We start from the raw sequence: 9,744 nt of genomic DNA, 5'->3' as shown, positions 1-9,744 counted from the left end.
CGCTCGCCACACAGGTACCGGACGGCGTGTGGCACTCGCCACATGGGTACCCGGACGGCGCTCGCCGCACGGGCACCGGACGGCACCCGGCGCTCGCCACACAGGTACCGGACGGCGTGTGGCACTCGCCACATAGGTACCCGGACGGCGCTCGTCGCACAGGTACCCAGACGGCGCTCGCCACACAGGACCGGACGGCGCCCGGCGCCCGCCACATAGGTACACGGATGGCGCCCAGCACGTTCGAACGACGAGCACAGGCCCGATTTCCGGGGGAAAGAGGGGGAGGCCTACGGTGCTCTTCTGGCTGTTGCTGGCGAATGCTTGTTGGTTTTGCGTTGGTACTGCGCCAGAGCGTGGCTCGTGAGAAGTGTGTGCCAGGAAGGTGCACTGTCAGGGTGTGGGTATGTCCCCATCGGCAGGCAGTCCGGTCTCGCTCCTTAACCGTGCGTTTCTCAGCGCGGCAGCACGAGAGGGAACCCGGTACCTGACCCCACCTGACCGGGGACCTGACCCGGTGCCTGACCTGGCACCTGACCTAGCACCCCACCCGCAGGCCGGCCGGCCGGCGGCGGCGACGGCGCGCCTGGCTGGACGAGCCGGCGCTGGACGAGCCGCTGCCGCTCCCCGACGACGTGCTGCGGCCGCCGCTGCCGGACGAGGCGGCCGAGCTGGCGCGGCTGGCGGCGCAGCGGCGGCACGGCCGCGACGCCGGCTTCTCCGTGTGCTGCCCGGCCGACGAGGAGCGCACCAGCCCCCGCGCCGGCACGCGCCGCGACGGCAGCCTAGCGCTGCTCTACACCGACGACGCCTTCCAGCAGATGTTCTTCGAGCGCTCGTGCACGACGGCGACAGACGGCGAGACGGGCCGCCGCCGCCGCTTCCGCTGCGTGCAGCAGTACTCGCACTCCTACGCCGTCTACAGCATCAACGGCAGCATGGTGCTCGACTACATCCGCATTCGCAGCGGCTGCACCTGCGAGGTCAAGCACAAAGGCAGGCGGAAGAGGAGGCGTGACAGGAAGGGGAAGGGGTCGGAGCACCGTCGCAGTGAAAACAGGGGGTTCGAACAGACAAAGACGGCAATCCCATTCGCGTAACTACGTTAAGCTGCGCTGGTGTTAGTGACTAAGCTGGATTCAGCGGCGTGTGCGTTTGACGACGCATGCTTCGCCTGTCCGTCCCTGTTTTGACATGCTCTGCCACGGTGTACTTGTTAAATGAGTGTTATCTATCTGACAATGTAAGTAACCTCCAGCGTCTTCCGCGCGACATGTGCCATGACCAGACCTGCACGGCGTCAGGTCCTGGATGACGCTAAAAGAATAAATCGCCTTTCTCGCCAGCTTCTTTAACGCCCTTCGCCGACCGTGCACCATGGTTATGGCACCGCCGTGTCACGCGGTGAGTGCTGCAGACCGGTCGCTCATTGCATAGTTCACTTGACCACCGCCTTGAACAAGTTGACAACGTCGTATTCAAACGTAAGTAATGCTCACTTACAACATAACATGTATACATGCTGCATGACACGCAAGTTAGCTGCGCCCGTTCACTGGAACGGGATGACGCATCGGTTTGGCCGAAGCCTGCACCAGTGTAGTTACGAGCACGGCAGACGTCACGGATCAAACACTCCCATCACCGGTGCCTTTCAGCCATCCCCGCCTGCACCGCGGAACAGCCGCTGATCTCTGTGAGTAGCGAACTGACTGCAGCGGGGGAGAGCGGCGGGAGAACACGTGCTGCAGCGGGCGTCGAGCGGGAGAGCGATAGAAGAACACGTGCTGCAGCGGGCGCCGAGCGGGAAAGCGACAGGAGAACGCGTGCTGCAGCGGGCGTCGAGCGGGAGAGCGACAGAAGAAAACGTGCTGCAGCGGGCGCCGAGCGGGAAAGCGTCAGGAGAACGCGTGCTACAGCGGACGCCGAACGAGGGAGCGACAGGAGAACGCGTGCTGCAGCGGGCGCCGAGCGGGAAAGCGTCAGGAGAACGCGTGCTGCAGCGGACGCCGAACGAGGGAGCGACAGGAGAACGCGTGCTGCAGCGGGCGCCGAGCGGGAGAGCGACAGAAGAGCACATGCTGCAGCGGGCGCCGAGCGGGGGGGGAGGGGGGGGGGGGCACGGCGGTGAGCGGGCGCCGAGCGGCGGAACACGGCGGCGAGCGCCAGCTGGTGGCCGTCGCCCGTCACTTCTGCTGTTTCAGCAGGTCATCAGCTCAGGGGGGAAGGGGAGGGGCAATTGTCGATTAAACCAGTTATTGTCACCCTACCAGTATTGCATTTCCCTGGTAAAGGTGAAGGGTGGAGGGTGTTGGAGGAGTCGAGGTAAAGGCTCCACTACCTCTCGCAGTAAAAACGCAGATGGGATTTTCAGTGTGTTATACTTAGGGAGGGGGGGATTAAAGATAAGACGCAAATGAAATTCTAAAGCCAACGTTTGTGAAACAAACAAATAAGGAAATATAAATGTGTTGCACAATCCAAACCCTTTATCTGGAGTTGCGAAGCTGCCAACCAGTAGCCACGAGCGCCGATAACTTCCACCACTCGTCCCATCTACCGCATCGCGTTTTGAATACCCGATCTGCAGATTAGCGAACAGCAAGTTTTGTTTATCGGCATATGCTTGCATACTTTGCATTTCTGAGCATTACGTTACATTATGCAATTCTGACATAGCTCTTAACTACACTTGTGTCTAAACGTAACTCACTGCCAGAACACCATGCCTGGACTGCTTAAATCAGACATGCATCCACCACATCCTTATCAACAACTCTCGAGCTTTGGATCTGCCCAAATACCTTTGATCGAAATCTGATCGTATCGGATTGGTGTGGCACAAACCATGCGGCAGCGGCCGGGCGGAGCAGACGGCCAAACCTCCCGCTAGTTTGCATAGGGCGTTCAACATGCAATCGAACTCCCATTTTCGGAGCATTGAGCACAATGATCAAGGGCGGATCTAGCCTGGAGTTTTTTCGTGGGGGGGGGGGGGGGCAATCGTTCGTCGCCAGCTGGCTGGTGTGGGATCCGAGGTCCAGTCACCGTGCCTCGCGCGAGTACTTAGTAGGGACACCATTCAAAAACGAAAAAAGGACCGAAATGCCTTTGAATCTTACACAGAAGTTAAAACAAAACAGTTAAAACGGTTAAAGTCAAAACAGGCGGTAAGTAGACGAAACTTTTATGAAGTACTGGGAATGTTTTGGAGACCAAAACATACTCTCAGAGGTTTTGGGAGGGGTATGCCCCCCCCCCCCCCCCAGGATCCGCCTATGACAACGATTGATTAAAAGTCGTCTCAGCACAATACCGTGGCCGCAATCCGTTGAGAATTTTAATATTTGAGGTAGGTTGGGCTGTTCTCTTGGCCTCAAGCGCCTCCACCTTAGCGTAGCTCTCACGGCCAGCATCAGTTTGCGCAAGCAGTATTTGCGGACAGTCCCAGGGTACCAATTCGTGAGCTGAATGTATTTGATCTTGAAAGCTGCGCCTTGATTGGTTGTCCACCGTTTTCAGCTGATTGTCACCTCATGTGATGCTAGGGTGTCATAGCACAGTCATGCAACACAATATGGTTATCATAGTGGTCGGACGGAATAAAGCATAAACAAAACGCAGCGCCAGGTGGCGTTATAGGATGTTCATCCCATGGCCAATGAGCTTATATTCTCGCACATTTCAGTGCAAAATTTGAACCTACTCGTCATTATGTTTTTTGGAGATGTGCTAGTTGTTTATCGGTAGATTTCTCATCGGTAAAAAGGCAAAAGCCGGATGTTACAAGCCGACTTACAAAAACTTACGCTGCGAGGATCCAGATATGCGGAAGTCAGGCATCACCCAGATTCCTGTGCGAATCGTGCAGATCGGTGGGACGGATGCACGCATTTCGTGCCGCAAGACGCACGCGCGGCCCTCCAGATCTGAGACCGGCACGATCTAAGCCAAAAGCCTGACCTGCGATCACCGGCATGTGTCCGACCCAAATTAAATGGACGGAAACTTATTAAAACTGTTCTTTCCGTGCCAAGAGTAGGTTGGGTGAAGCATTTTGAACGGAAAAGCGTCACAGCCGCGCTGCTGGTGACTAACTGAAAGGTGCACCTAGCGACTGTGCAGCTGGACAATTTTCGCTACCAGTAGTTGGGCAACAGCTATCACGTGGCACTGCCTAAACCCATCATTATGCTATCCTTGTGACGGTGCAGCAGCCGTTGGGCAGACCATCCAGGGCGATGTTCATACCCACGATGTCGACGCCGCTGCCGCCTATGGAGAGTCCCGCCGGCAGCGTAGCCGAGTACATCATCTGTAACAGCGAGGCGATGTGTTGTCAGACCACTGTAGCCTATGGGGAGTCCCGCCGGCAGCGTATCCGAGTAAACCATCCGTAACAGCGAGGCTATGTGCTGCAAGATCACTGTGGCCTATGGAGAGTCCCACCGGCAGCGTAGTCGAGTAAACCATCTGTAACAGCGAGGCGATGCGTTGTACGTGAAACAGAGCCGTGCGAGCGGCGAGCAGACATCAGTTCACAAGGCAATAAAGCCGGTCATGCCACTGATTACCGAGAAATACCCGGCGGCGATTAATCCGCGTCACTTTCCGGGCACGTTCAGGGTCTTAACACGGCACACCTCATGTGGTGGGGAGTTATCGCATCAGCACACATGGCAGACATAGACGTAGGGCTTCGTTGCGTCATTACTTCAAGGAAGCGAGGCTACCACCTAATGCGTGGGATTGCTGTGTCGCAAGAGGTGTTACAGAGCCGTGGGTTACTTCAATGCATCAGTGTACACATCGCGATCAATGGGAAACCAATCTGTACCAGTGGACGCAGCAAAACCTTAAAAACAGACTCGATCGCATCAGTGCTGAAAGCGCACGCCACACGCTAATTAGGAAGTTTACTTCCGCACGCAGCAGCCCTAAATTAAAACTGAACGGCTTTACTGCACCAGCACGCACTTGAAACCTCGGCCAAACACTCTTTACGTTTTCGATGCACGCATCCGACCTCAGCCTGAAGCTTATCGCATCAGGAGCACTCACCCGACATTCATTGTGGGGACTCTACTGTGTCAGTGTCACTTTAAGTCCGTTAGGAACTTGAGACTATTATGCATCGGCGTACTTATTGGTGCGTACCAAAGAGAGAGAGAGAGAGAGAGAGAGAGAGAGAGAGAGAGAGAGAGAGAGAGAGAGAGAGAGAGAGAGAGAGAGAGAGAGAGAGAGAGAGAGAGAGAGAGAGAGAGAGAGAGAGAGAGAGAGAGAGAGAGAGAGATATATATATATATATATATATTATGTGTGTGTGTGTGTGTGTGTGTGTGTGTGTGTGTGTGTGTGTGGTGTGTGTGTGTGTGTGTGTGTGTGTGTGTGTGTGCGTGCGTGCGTGCGTGCGTGCGTGCGTGCGTGCGTGCGTGCGTGCGTGCGCGCGTGCGTGCGTGCGTGAGTGAGTGTGCGTGTGTGCATGTGTGTAGATATGCAGGCAGCCTTTGCGTGTTTACTGGATCAGTGCATGTGCACAAGTAAGGGCTGCAAATAGACGTTCTTGTTCCTCCATGGGTGGAGAGCAGGGCGTTTGGCCCCCTTGTGGCGGGCATGTAGGTTGGCGTGCCCTAAATAGGACATATGCGACCCATAAATGATTAGCTGATTTGCGTTTTGTCAAGAGAATCAGGCTAAATGGTGGTTCTCCACTGGAGTGGTGCAGGCAGAGCCTGCGCAACGAGCCTTGCTTATCAATAACTCTATTGCTGAGGCCACCCTTGCAAATCATCCGTCGAAATGATTTTAAAAAGTTTGTGCGATCTTAAGCGCATTCATTCGCATGAGTCCCGTGTCTGGAATGCGGTGATCAGCGCTGACTGAGCATGCTCGGCACTGCGAGACTTCAGCTCCCGGTACTGCAGTCCCGGGTCAGACGTCACCTGAGTGAGGGCGCCCGGTATTGCAGCCCCGGTCACACATCACCTGAGTGAGTGCGCCCGGTACTGCAGCCCCGGCCACACATCACCTGAGTGAGGGCGCCCGGTATTGCAGTCCCTGGTCAGGCGTCATCTGAGTGAGGGCGCCCGGTATTGCAGTCCCTGGTCAGACGTCATCTGAGTGAGGGCGCCCGGTGCTGCAGTCCCCGGTCAGACGTCATCTGAGTGAGTGCGCCCGGTATTGCAGTCCCTGGTCAGACGTCACCTGAGTGAGGGCGCCCGGTGCTGCAGTCCCTGGTCAGACGTCACCTGAGTGAGGGCGCCCGGTGCTGCAGTCCCTGGTCAGACGTCACCTGAGTGAGGGCGCCCGGTACTGCAGTCCCTGGTCGGACGTCACCTGAGTGAGGGCGCCCGGTGCTGCAGTCCCGGGCCAGACGTCACCTGAGTGAGGGCGCCCGGTGCTGCAGTCCCTGGTCAGACGTCACCTGAGTGAGGGCGCCCGGTGCTGCAGTCCCGGGCCAGACGTCACCTGAGTGAGGGCGCCCGGTACTGCAGTCCCTGGTCAGACGTCACCTGAGTGAGGGCGCCCGGTACTGCAGCCCAGGTCAGACGTCACCTGAGTGAGGGCGCCCGGTACTGCAGCCCAGGTCAGACGTCACCTGAGTGAGGGCGCCCGGTGCTGCAGTCCCGGGCCAGACGTCACCTGAGTGAGGGCGAACATGCCGGTGGGCGTCAGCGTCTGGAGCGAGGCCAGCGAGCAGCTCTCGTCGCCGCCCGGCTTCAGCAGCAGCGGCAGCGGCTGATTGCTGACGGCGCTGCCCACGGCCACGCCCACCAGCGACACCGGCTGCTCGCCCGTCTGCGTCAGCACCAGGTACTCGTTCGACTGCAGCCCGTTGTACTGGTTGGCGTAGCAGATGGCGGTCCGCTGAGAGCACAGAGATTGCGGGTTACAGTCGGCGGAGTTGGGCACAGCGGGTGGCGCGGCAAAGTGTGCAGATGTACGTACAGGCTGTCACGTAGCAAATTGTTCGCACCGTTTGGTCGCATGATTAATTCGGTTCTTGCTGGCATTCCTGTCGTAAATGCATGACGCCGTTTTTGGCACAACGCTTAGATAAATTACTGTCACGTACGCAATTTGTTTCAATGTTGACATGTGTGTATAGCACACGGGAGTAGAAACAGAGTCGCTATTCACTTGTTAGCTACGTCTAGCGCGTCCCAGTCGAAATAGACCATCACAGATGAGTTCTTGATGCCGGTCATGTTAACGGCATGTGCTGTACCTCCGACGACATAGCTCCTAATATGCTGATGCTTAAGCGGAAGTTCAGGATACTGCGCATAAACCCCCAAAATGTGCGACCTCTTGAGGACAACATTTGACCTAGAGATCGCGATAGAATGTAGGGTAAGCACCGTTTTGTCTTTTCGTGATTGCGTCTCGGAAGTCGTCTCACCCCAGGAATAGCATAACCTTAAGTCTGTGTGCAGGACATGATTTTGAGAAGCACTCCCGATTTCTAGCACCTCAGGGCCATCCAGTTCACGATGATATTCGCAGACAGACTTCTATGTGTACCTAGGACGACGATCAGCAAATGGTTTCAGCGGCACAAACCGGTACCCTCAATTCTGGCGCCTGTTTCGCGGATCTACTTGGGATAGGCTGTCACACTCGCGGGCGCGGCCACACCCAGAGCATGTCCAGGGGTGACAAATCGCCATGGCCTTTTCTGTTCGTAAGGGCAGTGTGGTCTCTTCATCTCAGGAATGCGGTTGCATATGTTGCATGGCGGATCAGCTTCCGTGTTCAGTCGGTGCGATGATTCTCAAAAAGCAGTAGGGAACCACAAGTCGATCCAACAGTTCCTCACCCAATCTCGTGAGCAAACGGCGTTCTTTAGAGCTCCTTCATTTTAAGGGCGTACTCGTCTGGATCAAAGCTTACTTTGGAATAAAAAATAATGTTGGTCTGATGATGTAGCCATCGTTGCTAGCTGATAGGCGCGGACACAATGCTGTGTAAGCTCTGGCAGCTCAAACTTGAGAAGCAGCTCGGACAACGTCGAAAACGTGAAACCATCAAGACAGCGTTTTCTCCGAGCCTTTACAAAAACGTAGCCGATGACGCACAGAAAGCAAGCAGCAATTAACCACCAGTTAACCCGGATGTCAGCATAACCAGTTATCGTCCATGCCTTGACCCACTTATCACCGATGATTAGATCTGATGCCAGCGTCCTTCGGCGCCGTCCCCCCTCGTCACCTACCGTGGTGCTGACGGTGGTGGTGGTGGTTGCGGCGGCGGTGGTGGTGGTGGTGGTTGTCGTTGTCGTCGTGGTCGGGTCGCTAAGCAGGTTGACGTTGCTGGCCGCCAGCCGGTAGCTGTTGAGGAGCGCCAGCGTGAAGAGGAAAGCGGCGGCCAGCAGGCCGAGCGAGAGCAGCTGGTAGCGGCGTGGCGCCAGCAGCGGCACCAGCAGCGCCGCCTTCTGGTAGCCGACCATTGAGCCGGCCAGCATAGGTAGCGGCGCCATCACCGCCCGGCGGCCGACCGACCCACCGACAACGCGCCCCACCGGCTCTCACCGGGTCTGATCACTGGTGACCTGGGAGCTTGTCACTGGTGACCAGTGAGCTTTCACTAACCAGGGATCTGGTCACTGGTGACCAGGGAGCTTATCACTGATGACTTGGGAGCTTGTCACTGGTGTACTGCGAACTCGTCACTGCTGTACTGGTCACTAATGTAATGAAAGTTGGCGACAGGTGCCCTGGGGACGACCCACTGGTGTTGACAACTATCTGCTAGTCCAGATCCAGTCACCGGTGTCAAGTACTGATCACCGTAAACACCGGAGCCAGTCACTGGTGCCCTCTTCACTCGAACATCCAAGACTTATCACTGTCGTCGGGGGCTTCAGCTGTCGTCTGGGACTTGCCACTGTCGTCAGGGGCTTCAACTATCGTCTGGGACCAGTCACGGTCGTCAGGGCCTTCAACTGTCGTCTGGGACTTGTTACTGTCGTCCGGTACTTGTCACTGTCGTTCGGTACTCGTTACTGTCGTCCAAGAAATGTTATTGCCGTCCGGTGCTTGTCACTGTCTTCCGAGATTTATCATTGTCGTCCAAGAGTTGTTATCGTCGTTCGGTAGTTGTCACTGTCCTTCAGGATTCGTTGCTGTCGTCCGGGACTTGCCGCTGTCGTCCGAAGCTTTCACGGCCGTCCGGGACTTCTTGCTGTCTTCAGAGGCTTGTCGCTGTCGTTCGGACCTTTCGACGTCGTCCTGGACTTGTAGGTGTCGTCCGGAAATGTCCGACGCGTTGGACCGGCCAGTGCTGCTCCAGGCCGGACTCTGATGTCCGAGAGCGGCGCAGCTCACTGCCAGTCCAGGAGCTAACCGAATGCTGTCCAGACCCGGACGCCACGGACGGGCTGCTGCCGCCGGCCGGCGCCGAGCTCGAATTGGCCCGGCGCTTCCGACGGGTCAAAGACGCCGCCGCATCGCGTGGCGTGCGTCGATGGCGGCGCGCAAAAAGTGCCGACGGCAGCCGCGTGATTGCAGAGCGGAAGACGCTGGGCGGGGCGCGCGAGGCGGACCGACCGGCACGCTCCTGCCCTGACCCGCTACGTCACTCTATCCTGTCCCGGATCCCAAGCACGCTGAGTGGCCTGGTAACCGCGTAACGGCAGCGGGTGAAACAAAACAGAACGGTGAGAACGTGCGCAGCGCGACGCACGCGCGTGCTGCGGGACCGAGGTTGGCGGCTGCCGAGGTCGAACGTGCTGTCCAGTATCAG

This window comes from Pollicipes pollicipes, unplaced genomic scaffold, assembly GCF_011947565.3.
Source record: "Pollicipes pollicipes isolate AB1234 unplaced genomic scaffold, Ppol_2.1 Scaffold_4881;HRSCAF=5763_pilon_pilon_pilon, whole genome shotgun sequence".
Classification (NCBI taxonomy): Eukaryota; Metazoa; Arthropoda; class Thecostraca; order Pollicipedomorpha; family Pollicipedidae; genus Pollicipes; species Pollicipes pollicipes.
This window is presented reverse-complemented; position numbering follows the sequence as displayed.